Source organism: Oncorhynchus masou, chromosome 3, assembly GCF_036934945.1.
Source record: "Oncorhynchus masou masou isolate Uvic2021 chromosome 3, UVic_Omas_1.1, whole genome shotgun sequence".
NCBI classification, from domain to species: domain Eukaryota; kingdom Metazoa; phylum Chordata; class Actinopteri; order Salmoniformes; family Salmonidae; genus Oncorhynchus; species Oncorhynchus masou.
The window spans coordinates 21,336,369-21,342,813 of NC_088214.1; the positions used below are offsets into that span (position 1 = coordinate 21,336,369).

General features: G+C 39.8%; 1 long non-coding RNA gene across 1 annotated transcript; it reads right to left on the reverse strand.

The window, feature by feature from the left end:
* Positions 1-324: 324 nt before the first annotated feature.
* Positions 325-4,836, reverse strand: LOC135507881 (uncharacterized). Its single transcript, XR_010450723.1, has 3 exons — positions 4,781-4,836; positions 860-978; positions 325-720 (listed from the first exon to the last, which is right to left on the reverse strand). It is a non-coding gene; the product is annotated as an uncharacterized LOC135507881 (long non-coding RNA).
* Between the last annotated feature and the right edge of the window lie 1,609 nt (positions 4,837-6,445).

Below are 6,445 nucleotides of genomic sequence, written 5' to 3' on the forward strand. Positions count from 1 at the left end.
TTATTTATTTAAATAAACATGATTTAAAAAAAATCTAGATGTGTTTATATATATTTTGTCTTACTGTTTTATGTAGCATTGGTAAGGTTTTTCTGAGTAAAGCTCTAGTTTACTCACCGTCGTACGTTTAGGTGATGATTATTTTGGTTCCTCAGCGTAGGACTCCGACTCACAGTCAGAGATTTTCCCCACACCGTCCTTCTCATCTTTATCTTCAGCCTCATCACTATCTTATGTCTATAGTCGGAAGCTCATCTAAAAATACCATTTAAAACATTATCATGTGCTGCTGATGAAATGATGAACATACGCAGTATATTCTATTCTTAATTACAAACTTTATTCACTGCAGTACTTGCACTGATGAAGGAGCAGTGATGAATGTTCTCTGAATATCATTCAAAGACAAATACATATTGAAAACAAAATACCAACCACAGATTGTGTCATATGATGAATAAAGCCTTGCAAGTGATGCAAGCTGAATGCAAACAGAGCACTATAAACATTGCACCCATGTCTTAAGTGCCTGTTCCAGTGCTGAGCATGCATAGGACTCTGCTGTAGAACTGAATGGGGGCTGCATGTCTCAGGGTCCAGGTGTGTCCTGAGCCACATTGCTGCTGGGGACAGTGAAGGCTGTTGGGCCTGGGCTTCACTGTCAGACAGTTCACTCACTGGAGCTCCAGGCGATGTGCAATGGGTCCTCATCACACAGCACTACATTGGACACACACAGGGGTGGACAAGGTGAAAGACGGTCAGTCTCAAGCGATACAGAGCGATAATGGATTTTCATGAATAATGGCTAATAATGATGCATTTTCAAAACAAATGGATAGTAAGCAAGTATAAACACCATGGGACAATGCAGCCGTCATACCACTCAGGAAGGAGACGCGTTCTGTCTCCTAGAGTTGAACGAACTTTGGTGCGAAAATCAATCCCAGAACAACAGCATAGGACCTTGTGAAGATGCTGGAGGAAACATTTACAAAAGTATCTATATATACAGTAAAAAGAGTCCTATATTGACATAACCTGAAAGGCTGCTCAGCAAGGAAGAAGCCACTGGTCCAAAAACGCCATAAAAAGGCCAGACTATGGTTTGCAACTGCACATGGGGACAAAGATCGTACTTTTTGGAGAAATGTCCTCTGGTCTGATGAAACAAAAATAGAACTGTTTGGCCATAATGACAATTGTTATGTTTGGAGGAAAAAGAAGGAGGCTTGCAAGCTGACAAACACCATCCCAACCGTGAAGCACGGGGGTGGCAGCGTGCCTGGTGCACTTCACAAAATAGATGGCATCATAAGGAAGGAACATTATGTGGATGTATTGAAGCAACATCTCAAGTCATCAGTCAGGAAGTTAAAGCTTGGTTCCAAATGGGTCTTCCAAATGGACAATGACACCAAGCATACTTACAAAGTTGTGGCAAAATGGCTTAAGGACAACAAAGTCAAGGTATTGGAATGTCCATCACAAAGACCTGACCTCAATCCTATAGAACATTTGTGGGCAGAACTGAAAAAGCGTGTGCGAGCAAGGCCTACAAACCTGACTCAGTTACACAAGTTCTGTCAGGAAGAATGGGCCAAAATTCACCCAGCTTATTGTGGGAAGCTTGTAGAAGGCTACCTGAAACATTTGACCCAAGTTTTAAAGGCAATGCTACTAAATACTAATTGAGTGCATGTAAACTTCTGACCCACTTGGAATGTGATAAAATAAATAAAAGCTGAAATAAATAATTCTCTCTACTATTATTCAGACATTTCACATTATTAAAATAAAGTGGTGAACCATACTGACCGAAATCAAGTAATTTTTACTGGGATTAAATGTCAGGAATTGTGAATAACTGAGTTTAAATGTGTTTGGCTAAGGTGTATGTAAACTTCCGACTTCAACTGTATATCACAGGAGTCTCCTCACTTTTCTGACACTAACCACAGAACATACAATTGATGTCCTTGTAATATATTTTGCACCTCCATTTTGCTCTGAAAAATAAATGACCTCCTTTGTAAAATACTGCAAAGTATATAACTAAACCATCCAACTACACTGAAAAAATATAAATGCAACATATAAAGTGTTGGCCCCATGTTTCATGAGCTAAAATAAAAGATATAAGAAATTGTCCATACAGACAAAAAGCGTATTTCTCTCAAATTTGTTCACATCTCTGTTAGTGAGCATTTCTCCTTTGCCAAGATAATCCATCCTTCTGACAGGCAAGCATCCCAGAGTCGCCTCTTTACTGTTGATGATAAGACTGGTGTTTTGCGGCTACTATTTAATAAAGTTGCCAGTTGAGGACTTGTGAGGCATCTGTTTCTTAAACTAGACACTCTAATGTACTTGTCCTCTTGTTCAGTTGTGCACCTGGGTCTCCCACTCATCTTTCTATTCTGATTAGAGCCAGTTTGCGCCTTTTCTGTGAAGGGAGTAGAACACAGCGTTGTACCAGATCTTCAGTTTCTTGGCAATTTCTCGCATGGAATTGCCTTCATTTCTCAGAACAAGATTAAACTGACAAGTTTCAGAAGGTTATTTGTTTCTGGCCATTTTGAGCCTGTAATTGAACGCACAAATGCTGATGCTCCAGATACTCAACTAGTCTAAAGAAGGCCAGTTTTATTGCTTCTTTAATCAGACCAACAGTTTTCAGCTGTGCTAACATAATTGCAAAAGGGTTTTCTAATGATCAATTAGCCTTTTAAAATGATACACTTGGATTAGCTAACACACCTTGTCATTGGAACACAGGAATGATGGCTGCTGATAATGGGCTATATACACCTATGTAGATATTCCATAAAACAATCTGCTGTTTCCAGCTACAATAGTCATAAACAACATTAACAATGTCTACACTGTATTTCTGATCAATTTTATGTTATTTTAATGGACAAAATTAGCTTTTCTTTCAATAACAAGGACATTTGTAAGTGACCCCAAACTTTTGAACGGTAGTGTATGTGAGAATGCTATTCATTGACTACAGCTCAACACCATAGTGCCCTCAAAGCTCATCAATAAAGACCCTGGGACTAAACATCTCCCTCTGCAACTGGATCCTGGACTGCCTGACGGACCGCCCCAGGTCGTAAGGTTGGGTAACAACAAATCCGCCACGCTGATCATCAACAGCCCCCCAGCGGTGCGTGCTCGTTCCCCCTGTTCTCCCTGTTCACTCATGACTGCACGGCAAGGCACGACTCCAACCCCATCCTTTAAGTTTGCCGATGACACAACAGTTGTAGGCCTGATCACCGACAATGACGAGACAGCCTATAGGGAGGAGGTCAGAGACCTGGCCATGTGGTGCCAGGACAACAGCCTCTCCTTCAACGTGACAAAGACAAAGGAGATGATTGTAGACTACAGGAAAAAGAGGACCTCGCACGCCTCCATTCTCATCGACAGGGCTGTAGTGGAGCAGGTTGAGAGCTTCAAGTTCCTCCATGTCCACATCACCAACAACTAACATGGTCCAAGCACATGGAGACAGTCATGAAGCAGGCACGACAAAACCTTATCCCCCTCAGGTGACTAATAAGATTTGGCATGAGTTCTCAGATCCTCAAAAGGTTCCACAGCTGCACCATCGAGAGCATCCTGACTGGTTGCATCACTGCCTGGTATGGCAACTGCTCGGCCTTCGACCACAAGGCACTACAGAGTGTAGTGCGTACGGCCCAGTACATCACTGGGGCCAAGCTTCCTGCCATCCAGGACCTCTATACCAGGTGGTGTTTTCAAAGACTCCCACCACCCTAGTCATAAACTGTTCTCTCTGCAACCGCATGGCAAGCGGTACTGGAGCGCCAAGTCTAGTTCCAAAAGGCTTCTTAACAGCTTCTACCCCCCAAGCCATAAGACTCATGAACAGCTAATCAAATGTCTACCCAGACTATTTGCATTGCCCTCTCCCCCCTCTTCAACACTGGTGCTACTCTCTGTTTATTATCTATGCATAGTCACTTGAACTCTTCCTACATGTACACATGACCTCAATTACATTGACTAACACTTTAGACACTTCCTCACTTTGGTGATATAATGTCACTAAACAAAATTGATTATCTATGAAAGAATCAATGGAGCATTGTTGTCGCCGCGCAATGGAACCAGAGCAAGATAGAGTTAGCTAACAGTTAGCTAGAAAGAAAGCAGACTAGTCAGAGAAAATGACCTTTCCTTGAAAAGTAATGTTGGCAAATAGCTATATGACGTTTTGTGTGAGTGGTATAGGACATGATAGGTCTAATCATACCTCAATTTTGTGAGTGAGATATGATAGTTTAGCCAGTAGAACTATATGAAATAGTGCTGAGCGATTAATGCTTTTTTAGGCCGGTTCGGTTTCGGTTAGTTTATTTAAAAAAATAAAGATTTCCGTATCAATTATTTGAGTTGAATGCTTGTAACACAGAATAAAACAATTAGTAAAAAGTCCCATGATGGTTGTGACTGCCCATTACGGCTTATTACTTATTAACCATTGTTTATTCACATTACTTTAATAAAACATTTCTGTCGTTGTGTATATTGCATTTGTTTTATTGATGACTTCATTATTTCATTCCAAGTCATATCACATCTACTGAGCTACTGCTTATGATTTCTGACTAAATCACAATTTTGTCGTTTTTCTAAGTAAATAAGGCATATTTTTATGATTTCTGAATACCGACTATCAATCACTTAGATAATGTATTTTCAGGTAGGGATACAAAGAAAAAAACGACGAGATTTGTGGGGATACCTCGCAAAGCAACAGCTGTTTCATTATGATAGCGCATTCTTCTGGCTCTTCCTTAGCTGGCATAAAATAAAAACAGAACAAGTAGATGCGTAATGGATGATGGTCATTGTAGTTAATAACTACGTTTACTGCTCTAAACTATGTACAATATTGGTCTGTTGGAAACTACAACTCCCCACTAAATCGCAGAGTTCATGATGGATTAGATTTTTCTCTCGAGAAACCCAACTGTGCCTAATGCGCATTAAATTTACATTAAACAAACGAACGAAACTGAATTCAAATAATTGAACCGACATCGGTCAATTAGTTGTTTAAAAAACAAAAAATAACCGACAATTCAGTTAATCGCCCAGCACTAATATGAAATTACCAGCTGGCTGTATTGGCGCACCATTTTCAGGAAGTGGTTACATTTTCTAATATCCCATGAAAGATATTTATAACTAACCCAAGACAGTTCATCTGTGTCGTTTACAGTGGGAGCAAATGAAGCATGGTGGGCAAAACAAGCATGGCAAGCTTGCGAGAACATATTGGCACTTTTTGTAGCACGTCTTTGCATTTTTCCGTTAGGGAACGCCTCCCCGGTGAAGTGCGCGTGTGCACAAACTCAATTCGACCTTGTTCTCTTTCAGAAACCGCGCAATTTTTAAAAAACGTTGGCCAAGCGTTAAGTCTATAAAACATTGTGCACTGTGCTGTAAATATAAAAATGTATTAAGATCAGCTGTCTCGTCGATGACAAAATTCACAGACTTCCTCTCACTTACCACATTTGGTGGTGAGAAAACGTTCTGAACAGATGCGTCAGTTTTATAGCCCCTGTGACATGTCTGGGTTACCCCTTATGTTTGCTGTCCCACAACCACGAAGTCATAAACCCTGGCAATTATAGTTTCTCTTCTTAAAATAAGATTTTAAACCTAACATTAAACACACTCGTAACCTTATGCCTTATGCCTATGAAGACCAATAAGCACAATTTTGTTTTCCTGAATTTTTACGATATTGACTTATTGTTGACTTCTGGGAAATGTAGTACTAAAGGTTGGTGACGGACCTTGTACTAGTCATTTGCTTGTTGAACAGTGCTTGCCGTACATTAAATAGAAAATGCTGGAAGCAGTTCGACACTGAAAAACTCCATTATTTGTTGATTTATTTAGGTTTAATTGCTTAGTAGGTAAATAGCAAGAGGCTATATATCTACCACTTGTCAGGCTTCTGAGTTTGCAGCAGAGAACTTGGTTCTAAGCTGACAAATGTTAGAGGACCCATTGAGGAAATGTAATTTTAATGACTTCAATCAACTCTACAGTGCCTTACGGTTACTGCAATACATCATTGTAAATAAGAATGTGTTCTTAACTGACTTGCCTAGTTAAATAAAGGTTAAATAAATAAAAATAAATAGACTGGAACAGAAACACTAGACAAAGTGTACTATTTTGGTGCAAAGCAAACCCAAATGGAGTCGGTTCCTTCAGTAAACACATCAAATAGACAGAGCCTGTTTTGGGCATCAATACCTCAATGACCACTGCACTGCCAAATGAACAGTTTTCGTTCCTTATATTTAAAAAAAAATATCAACTGTCGCAGTGAATAATATTGAAGGTTGGATATTTGATGGATGATACGACAACATAATGAAAAACTCAA